General features: G+C 39.8%; 1 long non-coding RNA gene across 2 annotated transcripts in view; it reads left to right on the forward strand.

Moving 5' to 3' along the window:
- LOC135975604 (uncharacterized) overlaps positions 1–23,325 on the forward strand; it is a 374,283-nt gene that overhangs the window by 343,710 nt on the left and 7,248 nt on the right. For both annotated transcript variants that reach the window (XR_010592550.1, XR_010592551.1), the window contains exons 4-5: positions 15,957–16,095; positions 22,859–23,025. This is a non-coding gene — a long non-coding RNA (uncharacterized LOC135975604). The remainder of the gene's footprint in view (positions 1–15,956; positions 16,096–22,858; positions 23,026–23,325) is intronic.

The raw sequence follows: 23,325 nt of genomic DNA on the forward strand, positions 1-23,325 counted from the left end.
AAATAAATAAAACCCCAGCAAAGGTTGAGTCACCAATAGTAACAGTAAAGCAAGTGGGGGACTTGTTTGGGAGCAGAGAAATAGGATCTGGAAAAGGAAAGGGTTACGGTTAACTAATAAGTGATAAACATTTAAAAAAAAAATAAACCATTTCCCTGCCTCCAAACACTAACTCCTCTTCAGAATCCAGTTCCCTCCTTGGCACCTTCCCAAGGTAGACTGAGTTGAGTGTCCAGAAACGAAGTATTGCAGCACTGACTTCAAACAAAAGTCCCCTGACTTTATCTTCACCCTTGACTGGGGCAGACTCCTCTCCTGACTCCAGTCAGGTTCCCTGGTCTGGAATCCTCCTGGGGTCTCAGCTGGGTCTTGGTAGCCGGGGCCTGGTCGGATCTCTCTCTGCTAGGTGCTGGTTGCTGCAGTACTGGAACTGTCTGACCCATAGCTCTCACAGCAGTGCAAGAACTCCCTTAGGAGGGAGGGAGTGACAGTTTAGCAGAGACTTCCTCAGTTGTGCTGTTTCTCTCTCAGCTTCCAAACTTAAAACTGAAATCTCAACTCTCTCTCCTTAGTACTGCAGAGTCAGACTGTCCTCTCATTGGAGGCTGTGCCGCTCTGGCTTGTCACTGGTCCAGAGGACCACTTGTCCGTATCACCCTATGCAGAATCCTCTCTATTGGCCCCAGCAAGAGCTTCTAGTTCCTTCTGTCTCCACTCCAACCCCAAGTATGCTGGCAAATGGTGTCAGAGCGCTCTGGTAGCCATTTTAGTTGTATTCCTTTTAGTAGGTTCCCTACAGGACCGGCTCCAGGGTTTTGGCCGCCCCAAGCAGCCCCAAAAAAAAAAAAAGCCGCGATCGCCATCTGCGGCAGCAATTCAGCGGAAGGTCCTTCGCTCCCAGCGGGAGTGAGGGACTGTCCGCTGAATTGCCGCTGAATTGCTGGACCTGCCGCCCCTCTCCGGAGTGGCCGCCCCAAGCACCTGCTTGCCAAGCTGGTGCCTGGAGCCGGCCCTGGTCCCCTAGACGCTCAGTTCAAAAGTCCAGGAGCAGGCAAACTCCAAGTGGGGGTTACATACAAATGGCCTTGCCCAGCCTGTTCCCTAGCTGCCCCTTTCCACTTACAGACAGTCTGGGCCCTTGACTAAGAGGTTGGGGATGTCTTCCACTACTCTGCTCCCATTTCAGATGGCCTTTCCGATACTGTGAGCCCACAGTATGGGCTCTGTTGGCTTCCTTTATGCACAGAATTGTCTAAAAGGTGTACGAGACGGAGTAAACTACTGCCTGTTTAATAAAGGTCATTATTTCCTCTCCATGGCACTTGTTTGTCACAGGAAAAATAAAGAACAATATTTAAGAGAAAAAATATGCGATTTAAAGCTTCAGTGTGAAAGGATATAAATATAGAGCATTTAATCCTAATTCTGTTTACACACACGCATGCAAAAGATTCTCCCACACATGCATCTGTAGTCTCTTTTTTTATTTTAAGGGTTTTTTGAACCATGCTTTGAACTTATTCCTAACATTTTATGTGTCTACCTGGATCAGATTTGAAATGTTTTTTTATAAAATATGCTGCATTTATAAAATGCTCTTTTGATGCCTTTTTATTCTGAAGTGTTTTTATCAGCCCCAACTCTGGATTTCATAGAGCCTGGGGAATTTACAAAGGAGCCAACTCAGAGTAAACTTAAGTCACTGATATTATACATACAATGGTCTGTCTTGCTGACGCCAACCCTAACTCCCTCCCCCACTAATAAAAAACAGTAACAGTTGTCTGATCTTTTTTCATCAAAGACAATGTTTATGAAGTGGCCTGTATCGTTATCTTAAAATACATGTATAATTCATGCATTAAAGCATGAGAAGAATTATGAATCAACATTTCATGGTAAATTGTCCACAGATTTGGGAACTAAAATATTGCACTTCTCTTGTGGGTCCTGAGCCACAAATATGCGAGCACATACGTAACTGCACTCCCCGTGAGAATCCCATTTACTTGCACGAGTACGTTTACACACTCGCTTAAATGTTGAGTCAGGGCTTGTGATTGGTGATATTCTTTCCTAAAAGATACAGGATTTCTTCTTTTAAAAAAAATCATGTAAATATAGTCCTCATGAAAGTTTTCACATTAACAGTCTTGAAAAATTGAAAGGCCAGATTTCAATAGAGATTACAGCAGAATACATCAACAGATTCTGGCCCAATGTCCTCTGATTGTCCACACAACAAGTGCAGCATGAGCTACAGGTGTGTTAGCTGGTCTATTTTACGCTATTAATGTGTTGCAACCCTGATCTTCAGTGACCACCTCGTAAGAGCGAGAGATTTGTTCAGTCTCCTTCCTGATTAATTCCTGTCTGCTCAGACTCTCACCAGCATTGCCAAATAGTGTCACTGGTCCTGTTGGGAGGATAGGATACCAAATGGGGGACTGAGAGACCTAGAGTCTATTCCTGGTTCTGCCAGAGCTGTTATGTGATGTTGAGGAAGTCACTTCATCTTTCTGTGCCTGTGTTTCTCCTCCTACCCTTTGATGGTCTTGTCTGTTTAGACTGAAAGCTCTTCAGGGCAAGTACTATCACCAGTATTGCCAATCCCAAATGTTCAAAAATCAGGAGTCAGGCTCACCAAAAATAATGAGATTATGTAAAAATAATAGATTTGGTGTTCTTTTATTTGCCTTCTGCTTTTGGAGCCTTTAGGGTACACTGGGGTCACATTTTGAAGCTTTCTTCACAGGCACAAAGGCTAGAAACTTGCATTTTCTTTAAGAATGAAGGCTGAAATCATCACATATCCACTTGACTCCAGGAGCTGGGGCTCTATAGAAAACAAGGATTATCATCAGACTCCTGACTAAATCATAAGAGTTGGCAATAGGGAATTGAGCTCAGTGGTGGAGTGTAGGTGCTACTGAAATACAGATAGTGCTTTTTGTGATAAGGACACTTGTTCACAGGATAGTGGACTGAAACTATCAAATTCATTTCATATAGGGAACTGAAAAGCCATCTGGTAACTTATCTTGGTCACTACCAACTCAGACTGGATTTGAACCACTAATGAGATAAGGCTCCCAGAATCCATTTCCAATTTCCTAAACCATGCAGTCCCTAAATTATGTGTGTGTGCTATCTATTCTTTAAGTATTCTTGTCTATAATATTGTGAAAGCACTCTGCCAGTGAGGAAAAACCTGCTCTTAAAAGCAAAGAACAAGGAAATGTTGGTCATGCAATTAGGTAAATGTTTTCATAAGTTCTAGTGGCAGCAATAGATTTTAATAAAACATAATATAATGGGTGAAGTTATATTATTCGGCACTTCAGTGTTTCACATTATAAGAAATCTATTATTGCAGTTCCTTGTCATCTTATTTTGCACTCCATTTGCCAGATCCTCAGCTGGTGTAAATCAATGTAGCTCTGTTGAAGCCAGTGGAGCTACCCTGATTCACACCAACTGAGGATCTGGACAACTATATTTGAACCGCATCAGGGAATGTATCTTTTCCTTCTCCTACTCCCCCCCTCCCCCTCCATCTGCCCAACAGACTCCCAGAGTCCATTTACTGTAACCAACACAGTGGTTCTCATTCTATGAGCCTGGCCCTGCTCCCTTAGGAGACCATTTTTGGACCATCAGTGATGTATGGAGCTTAGTTTACAGGACATCAAAAGAAGACTCTGAAGATGCCAGGATAAAGGAGAATTAGAAGGGGAAACAGACACACAAGATGATCTCTTTCTTGAGAAATTGAGAGGATAAAGATTTTTCCAATGTGATTTTTTTCATCCGCACCAATAAATATGTAAGGAATATAGGGTCAGGCCTTGATGGCTTTTATTCAGGGTCCTCCAATTTTTGGGTATCCAGCTGAGAGACACTAATGGTGATTAGTGCTGGTGCTTAGCACTTAAAGGAAATAGATTATCTCAAACTGGGCATGCAAAAGTACAGGCACATAACATTGCTAGTTACTGTTGAGAATCGTGGCCAGAGTGAAAAAAGATGAAGAACGCCTGCTCCAGCATATGTTTTGGGAAACCAAGGCTTTTATGTTATTTGGTAATTACACTTCACAAAACAGGTGTTTTGAATAGGCTTCACTTTGGCATGCAACCACAATGAAATAGTCTTGTATCATCACAAGTATGATAGCTGCTGTACAAGCTTGGCAACGCTTTCTGAAAATTCTCCCAGAAACTCTCATATTATTGCCAAAGTTCTGCAAGATCTCCAGACACTTGTCTCAGCCAGAAGAGCACATGAAACAGCACAGAACAAAACAAAAGAAGAGGAACCAATGCACAGTGGGAAAAAAAGTCTGTCTCTTATTTACCTGGTTGCAAAACAATTAATGACATGGAAAAATTGTTTGTACACAGGGAATAATGGGAGACTGTAAAATAAATCAAGGAAATACATACCAGCCCACTCAGCACAGCATAGCAGTCAACTCAGGGTATTTTTCCAAAATAATTTTTAAACTAGTGTGATAATGGAAGCTTTGTGTGCCATGCAAATGTTGTGGCATGGATTTTTGTTGTTGTTGTTTGTTGCACTTCATCTGTTTGTTTCAATGTATGGCCTATCCTAGATCTAGACCAAATCTCTGTAGTCATTTCATATCCCTTCCTGATTTTAGTCAAACTACATATAAAGGATTTAAATTTGAAAAAAGGAAAACTAATTTGCCTTATATCAGGGATAACTTTGATCAGTTATTAATATATAGTTAGTAAAAATTTATTGTAAAGTGCTATAAATTGGCATGCATCATATGTCCCTGAGCCATAGCTGGTGTTATAGTTTAGTTAAGTCTCCGTCATTTGCATCAATTAAGTTGAATAATTTAGTGTCTCAAGCGTGGAAGATTTTCCTTCTGCTTTAGCCCCTCATCTTCAACTGTCAACATACACACACTAAACATCATGGTAGCTGTCAGAGCTGACATCAAAATCTATAGTTGTGTATGTCTGGTCTCTGTATCTGTCTTGTTCTGAGTACTGCTAAGTGTTTGTCTTAATTCTTTGTGAATCCTATTTTTCTCAATTTTTAGAGCCAAATTCTACTCAGTAACCCTGATGTAAATGGGATTTGAGTGTGGAAATTTGACTTCAGTAGAGTTACTGTGTTTTCATGCTGTGCAGTAACTATGCAGAAGTTGGCCCAGAGTTTTCAGTAGTCACCTTCACCATGGGCAAAATCCTGGTTCTATTGCAGTCAATAGCAAAACTCCCACTGACTTTCATGGAGCCAGAATTTCACCCCTGTTTACATATTCCTGGTGTTGCACTTAAAGTAAATGTGGGCCAGATAATGGAAACTGGCATAGCTCTGTTGACTTCAGTTATACTGGAGTTATGCTGATTTACATCAGGATTGGCCTGCACATTTCTCCAGGCTTGATCATGCAGTCACTTCCTGCTGAGAAGTTCTTCCTTTGTCATGAGCTATTTTATGTGAACAGAATGGTCTTCCTTCTGGGAAATAGCTGTAAAATATCAGGGTTTGTTGGGTGCCATCTACACCATTTACTGAGATAGTAACAGTATTTCCAAACCATGTTGTAAAATAAATTGTTCATCTAGAGCAGTGGTTCCCAAACTTTAACAACTTGTGAACCCCTTTCAATAAAATGTCAGGTCTCGCGAACTCCCTCCTAAAAATGAATATTTCCAGGGATTTTCTCCTTTACCTGAGTATAAATTATAAAAGCAGTGATCTTGGAAATATAAAATGTGTTTTTATGACATGCTTATTACACACTATTAATTATTATTTATCATTACAAAATTTGTATTACATTATGAAAATGGCAACACTCTTCCAAGATCTCACTTTCGTAGCTTGTATCACTTTGAATAAGCCTGTTATAAGACAAGGCTCCTATGTTTCATCAAGGAGTATCAGATGTGAAACAGCATGAAGGTATTTAAGAAGACAACTCAAAGAGTTCCTCCTACACAAGCATTCAGGTCTTGAGCAGTCCAGGCAAACAACGCACGTTACAACAAAGCTTAAACTTGTTCTTTATAATAATTTTAAAAACAATGCTAGCCGCCTACTTAATTTTAAAAACAGCAAAAAATATCCACCTCCCTTTCCATTTCTTATAAGGAATCTTGATGTTTAAATCTCCTCAGTGTGATAGAAATACTTGCTTTGATTTTCTTAGCTCTTGGACGTTCAGGGGCTTTGGACAGCTGGCCCTGTGCTGCCTGGGGTTCCTGGGGACAGCTCTGTCCGCCATTAGGGAGTTTTTTCCTGAGAACCCCCTGTAACATTTCGTGAACCCCCAGGGGTTCACGAACCCCAGTTTGGGAATCACTGATCTAGAGTTATGTAAGGGCTTGATCCTCTACTCAGATCCTGAAATAAATGGGAACTTTACCATTGATTTAAATGTGTGCAGGATCAGATCTTTAGCTCTGTGAGAATTTCAAATGAAACACTGCAAATTTGTTTTGCCTTTGCTATGCAGTTTTATAGGTACTTTATTTTTTAATTTCTCCATTTCTGAAATACATTTTCCTTTCATTCACTTTTCCAATGACTTCTTAGGTCAAAATAAGCCTGAATGAGCAAGTGTGCGATCATGGATAGGCACAGGAGCTTGTGCGTTAGATGACATGATGGTAAAACCACTTAAGCCTTTTCTACACTACAGCCCCCCCACTGTTTTTACCACAGGTGGAGCTACTCCAGTGGAGAATTTCACACCTAACTTTTCCCCATTGTAGGCAAGGCCTCCATGCCTTGGTTTCCTCACCGTTCAATTGGGATAATAAATTGATACTTATCTCACAGGGAAAGTTGTGAGCCTTGATGAATGTCTATAAAGCACTTTGAAACTTAAAAGGCCCTCTGATAGGTATTATTAATGCTGGAAAAGATGGAGTTTGAAGTGAGGACTTAGCAGATGAAAGTGTTCTTAAGTTCTGTTTTATATCGGAGAAAAGCAAGTTGTGTTCACATGCGTCCCAGGCCCGTTAGTTATCTTATAATCCACCTGAGACATACAAATTCCTACTGCCAAGTGACAAAATCTTGCTGTTATTGTAGGGAAGTGTTTTGGAGCAACCTGGGTTGCTAAGTTTTGAAAAACTAGATGTTTGTGTGTAATAATTATTTTTGTTTTTTTAATACATTTCTCCCAATTCATGTCTGACTTCATGCTAAGGATGGTACCTGTTTGTTAGCTATCCAACCCACTTGTTAAGGGTAATACTGATTAGGGTTACAACTCTTGTGAGAGATGGGTACATCTTTTTTTATAGCTAGAACTGTGCAAAATGGACACATTGAATCACAAGCCCTTGGGTTTGAGGTTTAAACCTCCACCCATGTATGTGAACTTGCCTTGGGAAGGAGTCATAGAATCAAAGAAGGGACCTCAGGAGATCATCTAGTCCAACCCCCTGCTCAAAACAGGACCAATCCCCAGACAAATTTTTATCCCAGTTCCCTAAATGGCCCCCTCAAGGATTGAACACATCACCCTGGGTTTAGCAGGCCAATGCTCAAACCACTGAGCTATCACTCCCCCCTCTGTAAGATTCCCCTTGGAGGCTATATGGTCATGTAGTTGAATCCTCCAGGCAAAACTGAAAGGGTTGGTTTGCATCATCACCTGTGATCCAGGTCACAGCTTTCTCACAGACAATTCATGTAACTGTCTGATTGCCTCTAGCAAAAGTATGGGAAAATATTGAAAAATATTACAGTAGGTCTAAGCTGAGGTCCATTCACATTATAACACTGGCCCCAATTCTCCAGCATATGTTGTCTGCTCTGTGATTTTCCTGTGTTTCATAGTGTATTTCAAGTTTTGATCTTGCACAAGGTACATGGAAGTGAAATGGGCAAATGAATGGTATTTCTTCTTACTTCCTCATTGGCTGAGCCTAGTTCTGATGCTCTGAAGGGTCAGCAAAAGCCATTTTGCTCATTTACTCAGAGGAAGAGGCTGATCCACTTGCGAAAGGAACTGTAATTGTCACAGAGGCCTGAACTTTGGGGTTTCTTCTCACAAGCACCTGGAGCATGTTTTTCCCCCAGATACCCGAGAGTCAGCAACAACAGTAGGAAGCAGCTTTGTGCAGCAGCTGTTGAAGATGCTGTTCTGACTGCAGAGTTGTGTATACGGGATGCAATCCTATACCCGCTTCTCTAGCCAAAACGGGGAAAGATAGAGACATGGTAGAGATAGAGAAAATGTACACACTTGGACTGAGGTAGAGATGGACATAGGAGACGGAAGTGTTGAGAGTATCTGGGTTAGGCTAAAAGGGGCAAAAAACAAGGGAGATGTCATGCTAGGAGTCTACTACAGGCCACCTAACCAGGTGGAAGAGGTGGATGAGGCTTTTTTCAAGCAACTAACAAAATCATCCAAAGCCCAAGATTTGGTGGTGATGGGGGACTTCAACTATCCGAATATATGTTGGGAAAATAACACAGCGGGGCACAGACTATCCAACAAATTCTTGGACTGCATTGGAGACAACTTTTTATTTCAGAAGGTTGAAAAAGCTACTGGGGGGAAGCTGTTCTAGACTTGATTTTAACAAATAGGGAGGAACTCGTTGAGAATGTGAAAGTAGAAGGCAGCCTGGGTGAAAGTGATCATGAAATCATAGAGTTTGCAATTCTAACGAAGGGTAGAAGGGAGAACAGCAAAATAGAGACAATGGATTTCAGGAAGGCAGATTTTGGGAAGCTCAGAGAGCTGATAGGTAAGGTCCCATGGGAATCAAGACTGAGGGGAAAAACAACTGAGGAGAGTTGGCAGTTTTTCAAAGGGACACTATTAAGGGCCCAAAAGCAAGCTATTCCGCTGGTTAGGAAAGATAGAAAATGTGGCAAAAGACCACCTCGGCTTAACCACGAGATCTTGCACGATCTAAAAAATAAAAAGGAGTCATATAAAAAATGGAAGCTAGGACAGATTACAAAGGATGAATATAGGCAAACAACACAGGAATGCAGGGGCAAGATTAGAAAGGCAAAGGCACAAAATGAGCTCAAACTAGCTACGGGAATAAAAGGAAACAAGAAGACTTTTTATCAATACATTAGAAGCAAGAGGAAGACCAAAGACAGGGTAGGCCCACTGCTTAGTGAAGAGGGAGAAACAGTAACAGGAAACTTGGAAATGGCAGAGATGCTTAATGACTTCTTTGTTTCGGTCTTCACCGAGAAGTCTGAAGCAATGCCTAACATAGTGAATGCTAATGGGAAGGGGGTAGGTTTAGCGGATAAAATAAAAAAAGAACAAGTTAAAAATCACTTAGAAAAGTTAGATGCCTGCAAGTCACCCGGGCCTGATGAAATGCATCCTAGAATACTCAAGGAGCTAATAGAGGAGGTATCTGAGCCTCTAGCTATTATCTTTGGAAAGTCATGGGAGACGGGAGAGATTCCAGAAGACTGGAAAAGGGCAAATATAGTGCCCATCTATAAAAAGGGAAATAAAAACAACCCAGGTAACTACAGACCAGTTAGTTTAACTTCTGTGCCAGGGAAGATAATGGAGCAAGTAATTAAGGAAATCATCTGCAAACACTTGGAAGGTAGTAAGGTGATAGGGAACAGCCAGCATGGATTTGTGAAGAACAAATCATGTCAAACCAATCTGATAGCTTTCTTTGATAGAATAATGAGCCTTGTGGATAAGGGTGAAGCGGTGGATGTGGTATACCTAGACTTTAGTAAGGCATTTGATACGGTCTCGCATGATATTCTTATCGATAAACTAGGCAAATACAAATTAGATGGGGCTACTATAAGGTGGGTGCATAACTGGCTGGATAACCGTACTCAGAGAGTTGTTATTAATGGTTCCCAATCCTGCTGGAAAGGCGTAACGAGTGGGGTTCCGCAGGGGTCTGTTTTGGGACCGGCTCTGTTCAATATCTTCATCAACGACTTAGATATTGGCATAGAAAGTACGCTTATTAAGTTTGCGGATGATACCAAACTGGGAGGGATTGCAACTACTTTGGAAGACAGGGTCATAATTCAAAATGATCTGGACAAATTGGAGAAATGGTCTGAGTTAAACAGGATGAAGTTTAACAAAGACAAATGCAAAGTGCTCCACTTAGGAAGAAAAAATCAATTTCACACATACAGAATGGGAAAAGACTGTCTAGGAAGGAGTACGGCAGAAAGGGATCTAGGGGTTATAGTGGACCACAAGCTAAATATGAGTCAACAGTGTGATGCTGTTGCAAAAAAAGCAAACATGATTCTGGGATGCATTAACAGGTGTGTTGTGAGCAAGACACGAGAAGTCATTCTTCCGCTCTACTCTGCTCTGGTTAGGCCTCAGCTGGAGTATTGTGTCCAGTTCTGGGCGCCGCATTTTAAAAAAGATGTGGAGAAATTGGAAAGGGTCCAAAGAAGAGCAACAAGAATGATTAAAGGTCTTGAGAACATGACCTATGAAGGAAGGCTGAAAGAACTGGGTTTGTTTAGTTTGGAGAAGAGAAGACTGAGAGGGGACATGATAGCAGTTTTCAGGTATCTAAAAGGGTGTCATGAGGAGGAGGGAGAGAACTTGTTCACCTTAGCCTCTAAGGATAGAACCAGAAACAATGGGTTTAAACTGCAGCAAGGGAGGTCTAGGTTGGACATTAGGAAAAAGTTCCTAACTGTCAGGGTGGTTAAACACTGGAACAAATTGCCTAGGGAGGTTGTGGAATCTCCGTCTCTGGAGATATTTAAGAGTAGGTTAGATAAATGTCTATCAGGGACGGTCTAGACAGTATTTGGTCCTGCCATGCGGGCAGGGGACTGGACTCGATGACCTCTCGAGGTCCCTTCCAGTCCTATAATCTATGATTCTATGATTCTATGGATATTTCTAATAATGTGCCCCATGTGATGGCTTTGTTGGGCTAATCTCAGTTAGGAAATAATTGTTTTGGGTTTCAAAAGAGCTTGCTTGACACCAAGACCACAAAAGTAAATTCCTTTAGTGGCAAGGGGTGTGAGAGTACCCATCCCTAGCCCGAAATGGTTTCTGAACTGAAATGTGTACCTTGTGCCAAGTTGGAGGAAGCTACACTATTTAGCAACTTTGGCTTCATGTGACAAGTATTCTGAGAATTGCAGACTATTGTGTGGTTGGTAGCCATTCCAGAATTCTATTCAAAGATCTCAGCTCTGGTCTTGATTTTTTTGGAATGGTCTACTTTAGTTCACGTCGGCAAACATTATTAATGCATGGCACATCATGATGATCAGCAATAAGAGTGAGTCGGAGTTTTACCTGAGTAACAACTGGAGGAGAGAGAGATGTAGTTACCTGCATGTACAAAGAAGACTATATGTTTGCACTAAGTAGAGAAGTGCTTTGTGCTTCACTCTCACTGATAACCAGGTACTCTAGACAGCCTGTTGTAAATGATTCAGTGCTGTCTTAGGCTCCCAGCAGGAAAGCCTATGTGAACTGCTCTTGGAAATGGTTTCAAACCTGCAGTTCAGGCAGGTATTTTTAGGTCTGTCTTGAAGACATGGCAACTTTCATACATTTCAGCTTCTTTGTCTGGAGTCACTGCATCTCCAGACATGTCATTGAAATGGGGTATAATTGTGGTCTCCTCCCCTCTCAATCCACCCACCAATCTAAACTGCTTTAAAGGAGCTTCCTGCTGTGCTACACTGAGTATTTAGAGCCTTTCTTAGCAAAGCAAAGTCAAGATGTATTTTTATATAATATGTTGATCAGGAAAGAAATCTATAGGGAGAGAATCTGAATTCCAAGACTGTTTGTGGGGAGGAGGATAAATATCCTCTGATATTTCTTAAACAATTTCTAACTATTCCTCTAAAATTTTAAGCCACACAATGTAGGTAACATACCTGAGTGAGAGAAAACTTTGTCTGAAAAGTTATTTGCTATAAGAACAGTATGATTTGTAACAGTAGAATAATTGAAACAATGGATTTCAATGGAGCTATGCCAATTTATAAAACCTAAGATTCTGGCCCAATGAGTTTTCAGCCAGTGCCTTTTAATAGCAAAATGAAGATCATGACCCTAAAGATTTAAATAGACTGGGATCCGGCCTGGTAGCAAGTGGGATAGTACAGCAAGCTGTCACTTAAGAGTTACTAGTTTAAGATTATTTATGGAGCTTTCCAACCTGGGACAAGGTGAAAAGGATGAGAATTGTGCCATGCTCATGACAATATGGCATTTCCTTTCCAGTCCATTAAATGGTTATGTAACCATCTCTGGTGAATGAATGGTACTACAGCTATGCAATCTTCTTAGTTCCTTACTCGTGTGAATAATCCCAATGAACTGAATAGCACTACTCATTTAAGTAAAAAGAACAGGAGTAGTTGTGGCACCTTAGAGACTAACAAATTTATTAGAGAAGCTTATGCTCTAATAAATTTGTTAGTCTCTAAGGTGCCACAAGTACTCCTGTTCTTTTTGCGGATACAGACTAACACGGCTGCTACTCTGAAACCTGTCATTTAAGTAAAGTTACTCAAGCAAAAGTGTTTGCAGGAATGGAGTCTGTAGTTTATGCAGGAATGCTGTTTATCCCATGACAGATGCCATGCAGTTTCGGTTTCTTTGCTTTCAATAACTGGCTCACTGTAGGCAGTACAATAAAATGTTAACTAAATATGGGAAGACAAAGGATTAATGAGGAGTTTGGGGGAGATTAGAAAGGAGCCTAAGAAGAAAAGGTGGTTTAGTTTCTAATTGTTTAGGGTTTTTTATGCAATCCAAAAAATGAAATTAGAAAGACTGACCTTCTTGTCCATTTCCTTGTTTCCAGATGTGTATTATAGCAAATAATTTTCCATAACTGTTGAAAGATATGGCTGGCTCCTCACTTGTAATCAATTAACAACATGCAAATCCCATCAAATCTGTTTTTTAACATAGATGGATACTGTGAGAAATCTACATGGTCACTTTAACACATGTACTACAGAGCAGCTGGGATAAGATCAGTACTTTGGCAGACTTGGGTTTTTTCTTAGTTAGTGGGGGAGAGCTGGGTGGATTGGATGTTTTTTTTCTTTGAAATAAGAGGGTTTTTTTATGACTTTCAGTATAAAACATAATGTGAAGGGATACCAGTGCAAAATGGCTTATTGATAGCAGATAAGAGAAGTCACACATGATAATGCACTCTATTGCACAGGTACTAGACACTGAACATTTCAGCCTAGTGGGAAGGTCCAGGGTCGGCGCAACCCATTAGGCGACCTAGGCGGTCGCCTAGGGCACTAACATTTGTGGGGCGGCGACAGCGGCGGCCGGATCTTTGGCCGCCCCGGTCATCATCGGTATTTCGGGGGCAGGACCTTCTGATGCCTATGGTGGCAAAAAAGCTGGCGGTGCTCCTGGGAAGGCCCCTTCTGTCCAATTAAATTAATAGTCAAATAAAACAATATTAAAACAAGCAGACTAAATTCTGCCGAAATATCACATTGAAAAACAGAGAACTGAATAAGAGATACTGAGGGGAAAGTTTTTGCAGGGATTCAGGATGTGGAAGTTGATCCTGTAATTTTTATCTGCTGTAGTTTGTTGAAGTGAAGCTTGTTGGAGACACTAGCAGAGAGTAAGAGAGCACAGATATGAGGGTAGGTCACTAATCTAACAGGGTAAATGGAGAATATGTTTTGAAAAACAGAAGGTTTAATTTTTTTATATTTTAGATCATTTGGGGAACCCCAACAATGAATTTAAAAATGACATTTTAGATAGATTTAAATGGATTTAGATGTATCTAAATAAAATATGAAACTTTTTTTCCCCAGCAAGTGTTTTGTACAGTTGAGCAAATGCCACAAGGAAGTTTGGCAAATATTCACTCCAATTTAAAAATGAATTTGTTTTGCTGTGCTCACACCCCTTTTATGTTCCCTCTCTGTGAAAAATTGAGCTATTCAGTTTTACTAGGACAAGTGCTCACAAAGGGTAAAATTTCTATCTGTGCTTCAAACTTCTTGACATTTTTCAAAGAAATTGTGCCACTCTATTAGCAGAGATGGAGGATACATTCATTTAATAATACAGCTGGAAATTATTCACTCAGCTCTAAGAATCAATACCCTCGTTCTTCTCCAAAGTCTTCTCCACAAGATAGGCAGGGGTAGTGCTACCCTAAATTCTCAATTGCTGAAGGACAATCTTCATGTATTGATATATTTGCTTTCCACAACCAACTCTCTGTATAACTTTTCATGAGTGATGTACCCAAATACTTGAATGCTAATATCTAAATTGTATTGTTAAATTTATTCACCTAAATTTGGGTTATTGCTGATTAGGCACTATATGTATCTTATGACTTTTAAAACAAACTTTGTATTTGTGGATAATCTAACCACTATACCCAGATATACAGACACTCTTTTCTTAACCTGTGTATTATATAATTTTTTAACATTAGGTTTAATAACATTTTTAAATCTGTTTTAATCTTGTTTTCAAAAACAGTATGCTCTTTACCTATGGTTGTAAATAGGGTCTGAGCAAAATTATACAGACCTGATCCAAAGCCCATCGAAATCAGAGGTAGTTTTTTCATTGGATTCACTGGGCTTTAATAAGGCTATAAATGCTGGTTTGGCTTTGCACTGTCACAATTAGGTGCTTTGCAGAATTGGTTTACAAGGTTTTTCCAAATCTAAAGAGGGAGCGTGTTTGGTTAGCTCCTTCGCAGTCTTAGCGATTGGTCCAACCTGCAAAACTCATAGACAGCTTCAGTTCTGGACTTCCTCCAAAACTAAGTTTGGGGAGGGCCAGATTCAGCATTATGGATCAACCTCCTGTAAACCCAGGCCTGACCTGCAAAGTTTGATCCACAATTGAATCAGCTTTTGTTGGCTTAGTCCATCTTTATTCTTAATATCAGTATTAAGGCACCAACATGTTGGGGTTGTAGTTAAAGCACAAACTGTCAGATCCATATCAAACAGAACCTTATTTCCGTGTGCTCCTCTTCTCTGTCTCCTGCATCCACTGGTTGTCTCATTGTGAATTTGAATTGTAAATTCTTCAGGATAGGAACATTTTCTTATTACATGTTGGTACAGACCCTAGCACAATGGGGCTGGAGCCTCCAGGTGCTACCACAATACAAATAATGCAAACCTGAAATTTGGGCGTTACAGTCAAAACCCAGCTTTGGTAAACCAAACCCACTGTTCTACAGTAAGTTAATTTTAAAATTAATTGATTAATAACTCAGAAGTTGCATGTGAGCCAGACTGACTGGGGACAGAGCAAATTCTGTTCTCCTTTACCTCAGTGTAAATACAGCATAATTCCATAGCATGAATGGAGTTATTCCGGATTTACATTGGAACAGAATTTGGTTTTGTGAGTGGGATGTTAGATTTGATGATTGCTAAAACGTATAATTAAAAGATGATGTTAACAGAATATCAGATTTTCCAAACGCATGTTTGTTTGGTATTTTAATTGAAAATAAACAAAATCAGGAGTGCAAAAAAAAAAAAAAAAGTAGAAAAGATATGTGTGAAATATAATGATAATGGTTGACTTCTAAACAGCCAGGGAAATTATAGTCATCTTATGTGTGGGACAGGAACAAACACCTCTTAATTGCACTTCATTATAACGTACCTTTCTCTGCTCAGTTGTATATATTAATTATAAAAATCATGTTGCAGAGACGAGAAGCTCTACAATAGTTTTTTTTTCTCTCCCTCCCTAATGCTGTCTGCAGAAGGATGGAAGAACAATATCAACTGTCATCCACAGAAAGAGCTTTCAAAGACAAAATCATAAAAAGAATGAAAGGCTATTATAAAAAAAAAAAGGGAGGAAAAATGCTTTGATTTCCCAGATTTTCTACTTATTAATGTTTAAGGTTCTCTCTTCTTTTTAAAAGTATCTTCTCATACTGTTTTGTGTGTGTTATATGCAGGTAACAGCACTTTTTGATGACTATATAACATGACACATGGATTACGTAGCTAATTATTAACAGATGGAAGGTGACGGGATTATTATGGAAAAAGATACCACAGCAGCCCTCCAGGACTTGCATCGGTTATTCAGATAAGGTATGGAAAACATGATCGTGGGATTGATTACGTAAGTGGACATAATATTTTGTATTTCTTCATTTAAATTGTAGTCTGGGAGATACTTAACACACCTGAAAAGCTAAGGGCAATGTTTGCCTCTCATATCTTTATTGCTAAAGGCCAGATTCTGTGGGATTGGACATTTCCTCCCTGATTCTGAGGTTTCCCCAAAGCCTCTAGAGAGGTGGTGCTCCGAGAGACATGTGATATGCTACAAAAGACACTTTATTCTTATTCCATGATGAGTCAAGAGCAAAAGGATGTGTGGTTTGGACATTTAGTGTGTGTAGGGCTCCTTACTTGGTAATGAGAACTGTCCATCCAGCACTGACCAGGGCAAGAATAGATTTCACAGATTATAACACAAGAGATCACTGTCATTTTCTCATCTGATCTCCTGCATAACACAAGCAATTCTTTTTTGAACTAGAGCCTATCTGTTTGAAAAACATCCAATTTTGATTTAAAAATTGGGAGTGATGGAGAATCCACCACTTTTCTTGGTAAATTGTTCCAGTGGTTAGTAACCCTTACTGTTTAAAAAAAACAACTCAAAAAACAGGCACCCTATTTCTAGTCTGAAGTTGTCTAGCTTCAGCTTCCAGTCAGTGGATCTTGTTATACCTTTGTCTGCTAAATTGAAGAGTCTGTTATTGAAGTCCATTATTAAAGTTTTGTTCCTTAATATTTCTCGTGGTTCTTTCACTCATCCTCTCTAATTTATCAGCATCCTTCTTAAATTGTGGACAGCAGAACTGGACATAGTATTCCAGCAGCAGTCTCACAATGCCAAATACAGAGGTAATATAACTTCCCTATTCCTGCTTGAGATTACCCTATTTATACATCCTTGGATCACATCAGCCTTTTTGGCCATTGCGTCGCACTGGGAGCTCATGTTCAGCTGATTATCCGCTATGAGTTACTGCTTTCCAGGATAGAGTCCCCATCCTATATGTATGGCTTACATTCTTTGTTCCTAGATGTATAACTTTATATGTGGCTGTATGAAAACACATATTGTTTGCTTGTATCCAGTTTACCAAGCAGTCCAGATCACTCTGAATAATCTGCTCTGAGAGTGGTGACTCAATATTATTGATCACCAGGGCCCCAAGAACCACCTCAGGGGGTTTCTGACATTGTCACCCTCCTGACCCACCAGTGCCTCAGACGAGTAATAGTAATCCTGCTTCAGGGCTGCTATGGTGTGTGATGGTGGGGAGGGAGGATTCCTTGTCAGATTAAGGGCTCACAATAGAGCTGTTTTCCATCATATTACATATCTGTTTTGGAGCCATTTACACATGGGCCAATATTTGGCTCTTTATCTGAAGTATCAACAGTGTTGATAATAGGTCCACGATACGTATCAGAGAGGAAAGTATTGCCCTATTTGCCCTCTCCTGGAGGAGAGCTTGCAGAAAAACAGGCAAGTTGATGGAAAGTCTAGAACAATTATATGAAAAGTTATTTGCTAAAGTTAAAGTTGCCTGTATAGGTTTTTAGATCATGCCCATCACTGGACTATCTGAGCAGCTGTGCACATGCATTGCTAGGAAGACCTCTTCCCTTTCTCCTCTCCCCACTATGCAAAAATGTAGAGCCACACACTATACTGCCTCTAGCACTCCCTACATTTTTGGGGTGGGAGGTTGGCTAGCATACCCAGCAGCATCCAACGATCCCCTGAAAAATGTAGTCAATGGGGTGGCCAGAAACCCATCTTACCCCAGTCCCAGTATGGCTGTTAGTGTTTTGCAGCAGGCTCTATGGAGAAAGCACACTGCTTCGTTTGCCCCACGTGTTGAGAGTGCTGTTCCCTGCTCTCTTTATGTCAGACTGCCTTCTTCTGCCCTGGGCCTCAGAGTATCTCCACTCAGTCCCTTCATCACACAAGTGCAACATCGCAGCGTGGCCCCATGTGTTTAAATCACCTTTGTTTGTTGAAAGTGTCTCAAGCTGCTGCTGAACCTTTCAGTCAGATATGCTCACAGAATAAGTATGTTCAGACAATATGAATGTCAGCTTTGGATGCAACTGGTGCAGCCGTTGAATTTAATTTCCTCTGCTTTCCAAATACTATTCGTTCTTCCTATGAAAATACAGAGTTGCCAGTTGACCTTTGTTTTGTTGCACACCTAGTGCAGAGAGAGCCAGGCTTAGACACCACTGAACTCTTGGCATATATATGTAATCAATAGCTACATTTGTTGTGTTTACAACAGAACTTGGGTCTTGGTTGGGCTACAGAGCTTGTAGGTGATTATGCTGTTTAGTTTCGTGAATCTGCCTCACCAACTTCTGTGCTCCACATCTTTTGAAGTCAGAACTGAAGATGAAAAGTCTGCCCGTATAAAGGACAAGCCTGTTACCTTGGTATATGGTCTTAAATCGATATGCTGTCTTCTGCCTGTGGCACTCTCACTGTTAACCCCCCTCAGATTAGACCTGGTACTTTCCAAATGGGTCACTCAACTCTCACCTTGCCCACCATGGTCCTTGCTAGGTCTTACATTGCTGCGTATGGGAGGAAGAGCTCACCCCCCCTTCATGTCCAAGACCTTGAGACTGCTTCTGATGTAAATCAAGAATAGCTCCACTGCAGTGAATGGAATTACACGGATGTAAAACGGGTGTACATAAGATCAGGAGAGGCCTTTGAACCCAACCTCTTGTATATTCCTAGCTCAGCATCCACCATCCAGATCAGAGCTCAGTATTTCCGTTCAAAACAGCTGTTAGGAACTGTGCTCGCCATCCATTTCCCCCTCACATGGACAATAACAAGTTAGAGAAGAATTATTGATCTTATTGATTACTTGACTGATATTTTTTCTTTTCTTTTTTTTTTAAATCTGAAGGGGCAGTGAGGTGTAATTTAGAGAAGTCCTCACCCTAAACTGCATTACTGACCCCAACCTGGTCTCAAGGGCTAAGAACAGCAAAGTTGGTTTAAATCATTCTCTCCTTCCCCACCCCCCACTTTCTCAGCTATGCTGAGTGGAGCTCTGTAAATGCAATGAGTGGCCTTCACCGCGTGCCTCTTCTTACATGTTATGGGCCAAATTCTCTGTCAATATAACTCCAATGAAATAGTTGATTCCAGTGGAGTTAGCCACGTCAGGCTTTGTCCCAGAACTCCTCTGATCGTGAAATTATGTACATTTTGTATTTACATAATTGCCAAAATAATGTTAGTCTAAATATGTTCATAGCTTTCTAACATCAGGAAGAGAAACACATAACACATGATACAGTTTTGTTAAACAAATATTAACTTGAAGGGAAAGTGCGGTTGAGGAGAGCGATTAGCCAGTCACTTTGAACACTTCCAAACAAGCTGAGAAAATCAACTTCTCAGAATTCACATAAAAAAAACCATAATGTAGTTAATATTAAATAAAAAGCTTGTGCAACCTTTTACCTTTACAGTATGTGCTGATGTGTCCTTGATTCCAGTCCTGTTTTGTTTATGATTAATGAATGACTCACCTTGAAGTCCATTTAGCTCGATTCATACCTCGTTATGAATTTGAAAAGGTCATTTGTTTGGGAACCAAAAGAAAAGCCTCTTTGTATGTTGCAAAAATGTTAATAGTTTGATACAGTGCATATAGAATGGTACCATAGAATCTGAGTCTAAAGGATATGATGCTCTGGTTTAAGTTTTATCAGACGTCAAATTGGTCAGGAAATCTCCAGGCTTAAAATTCAGTGCTGATTAAACATGCAAACTTGTTCAAGATTTCAGGGAAATTACAACTAAACCAGAATTGGGGTGGGGGTGAAGCTGTGGGGAAAGGTGTGAAGTTAGGCAAAACAAAATGGTGACATTATTTGTGCCAAATGTCATGAAACAAATTTTTTTGGCCAGAGTATGCACATACAGCCCCCATTGAAGCCAACAGGAGTTGTGCCTTCTGCTGTCACCCTCGATGGTGGACATAGTGGTACAAACTAAGGAATTATTATAGTTCAAAAAATGTGAGGCAAAATTCAGACCTGGTATATATGAAATTGCAGTCCATTTGTACTAGGTCTGAATTTGTCTTTCTAGCTGTTATCTTTCTGTTGAAAGAAGTCCATCTCTCTTTCTTTTTCCATTTACTCCTCAGATATTTTAACAATCCATAACCCATGTTATTTCTGTAGGTAATGCTTTAGAAGCAGTTGACAGTAAATATAATTAAAGTAGAATTCCAGTGGTGTTACATATTACAGCCACATGGTCACCTAAATAATGAGATGATTATGCCAGTTTTCTTTCATATGGAATTTGGTCTAGATTCTTTCACATATAAGTTGGTATTTCACCAGTCAGTTTAAAGGAGCATGCAGACATGAGAACTCTTGAGAACTTTCCATAATAAACTTAAATCATAATTTAGAATCCCTCCCTTCTAAATGAGAGTCCTTGTTAAATGAGAGCAAAGCAATCTTCATTTTCCTGTTCAGCAAAAAAATGTGATTTCATTACTGCTGTTTGCATGAGAACTATGATCTGTGCGCACTGTAATTGATTTTTACATCTCATGATTCTTTGCAGCATATATGATTCAGGCTGATTCACCTTAATATTTGTGTTGCAAAGTTCAGTGGCTTATTAAGTATAGTTTCTGTCATCACTTTTAAAAAAAAATATAACTCTGAGAATGGTTAGTAACCGCAGGCAGACCTTTGGCCTCTGGTTTGCTTAATATTGTGGTTTTATGTTTTCCCCCAATTTGTTCAGAACTATTTGTACTTTGGATTATTAATCTATAACTAAACATTGTCCTTGGTGTTCATCTAGCTGACGATGTTTGGAACCAAACCAAATCTATTATCTTTTCTTTGAAATTGTGGAGGGCTTTTATTCCAGTGCTTGATTCAAGCTTCTTGTTCACTTACAGCTTCACTGGAAACATTTCAGCTGAGTGGAGGCATTGTTTGGTCATTCAAGAGCAGTGATCAGGCTAGTTTTTGTGAGTGAGATACACAAAGGTCTGAATATCTGTTCCACAAATTCACTTCAATGAAGTTTTGTGAGATATCCCAGTGATGAATTACACACATACATGTGCGCACACACCCATTTATCAAGTAAAGAATATATATCCCTTCATTTTTAAAAAATAATGAGGAATACTATAGCACAAGGAGACTCTTAACTTACTCTAATTTTCAATAAAGGTTGATGGGAAATTGTCCCCCATCCCATGGAACAGGCCAAGGGGGTTGCCCCCAGATTTCTCCTATTGTGTACTGCCTCCATGCCTTGGGCACCACTCCCTCCCTGGCAGAACATGGGGCCACTACTGCCATGCAGACACCCTTACATGTCGCTTACCACAGAAGGGGTGCTTCAGGATTGGTAATACAGATCAGCTGCATTACCTTTTGGAGGGAATCTCTGTGGTGCTATAGACAGTGAATATCTTTCCCTTTGGTTCTCCTTCCCCCCACATGGATTTGAACGCTGCTGAGAGCCCTCCAAGGAGATTGGTTGCATGTGGATAATACCATGGATCTTGAAACCCATTATCTGGTGCAATGTGAGCATTATAAAGAACCATAGATTGAAAGAGAACTATTTGGAAAGTTTGCACTCTATTCACTCAGAAAAGGAATCACCATAATGGCATGCCATAGAGAAACTTTGGGGGGAAACGCTTTTGATGTAGGTGTTGCCTCCTGGACTGAAAGTTTGAGCATGTGGAAATGAGAAATTCTCTGCTGTTCATAAATTGCCTGAGAATAAGAACCAGAATCCTTAGCATCGTTGTCATACCAGGGCTTCATAACTTCTGGTCTGTCACTGTAAGCTATACCATTGCTCAAAGCAATCTCCAAATCAGATAGTTCCATCATGGGTGTTTGGATAAAGATATCAACAATTTAGGGGGGGGGGATGGTTGTTTATGGTTCTTAATAGGGCTGTCGATTAATTGCAGTTAACTCACGCGCTTAACTAAAAAATTAATTGCAATAAAAAATTGTGATTAATTGCAGTTTTAATCACATTGTTAAACAATAGAATACCAATTGAAATTTATTAAATATTTTTGGATGTTTTCCTACATTTTCAAATATATTGATTTCAATTACAACACAGAATACAAAGTGTACAGTATTCACTTTATATAATTATTTTTGTTACAAATATTTGCACTGTAAAAATGATAAACAAAAGAAATAATATTTTTCAATTCATCTCATACAATACCGTAATGCAATTTCTTTTTGTTTGTTACGTAACTGCACTCAAAAACAAATGTAAACAAACGTGTTTGAGTGACTGAATGAATAAAAAGTAGGACTGAGTGGACTTGTAGGGTCTAAAGTTTTACATTGTTTTATTTTTGAATGCAGGTTTTTTTGTATATAATTCCACATTTGTAAGTTCATCTTTCATGATAAAGAGATTGTATTACAGTACTTGCATGAGGTGAATTGAAAAATACTATTTCTTTTGGTTTTTATAGCACAAATATTTGTAATAAAAATAAATATAAAGTGAGCACTGTATACTTTGTGTTCTGTTGTAATTGAAATCAATATATTTGAAAATGTAGAAAACATCCAAAAATATTTAAATAAATGGTATTCTATTGTTTAACAGTGTGATTAATCGCGATTAATTTTTTTAATCGCTTGACAGCCCTAGTTCTTAATGAAGTTGTAGCAATATGATGTCAATGATGTAATATGATGTTTTCCTTTTGTGTTTCTGTGTCACTATGGCACCATGTGACAGATGGTATAAAACAGCACTCTGGGCTCGTTTAAAAAATTAATTCAGTTATGAACATCTGGAAACATGAACTACAGAAAAAACTGAGTCTGTGAGCAGAGCTGTTAAAAAGAAGAGGAAACAACTATCTCCTTTAAGTCTGCTTGATGCGGGTTGCCAGGATGTTGCAAGTTAGTAAACCCCTCTCCCCGCTGTAGTTTTAATTCCCTAGGACATTGGATTTAGTTCTTCATGATTATTTTGTTTGTTATATGTCTTGTCAATCTCTGAAGACCATTGTTTTGCTGGATAAGATCTGCAAAAAATAAGAGTTTGTTTACAATGGTGATTTAGCCAATGTGGTTCAAGGTCTTCAAAGGCTCCATGGGCCCCTTCCTGAACCCTTTACTCAGGCAGATCTCCACCTGGCATTAAAGAGGGCTCTGCCTGAGTAGAGTCAGGATTAAGTGCCACATCGTTATGACACCTTC

The sequence above is a fragment of the Chrysemys picta genome, chromosome 14 (genome assembly GCF_011386835.1).
Source record: "Chrysemys picta bellii isolate R12L10 chromosome 14, ASM1138683v2, whole genome shotgun sequence".
Classification (NCBI taxonomy): Eukaryota; Metazoa; Chordata; order Testudines; family Emydidae; genus Chrysemys; species Chrysemys picta.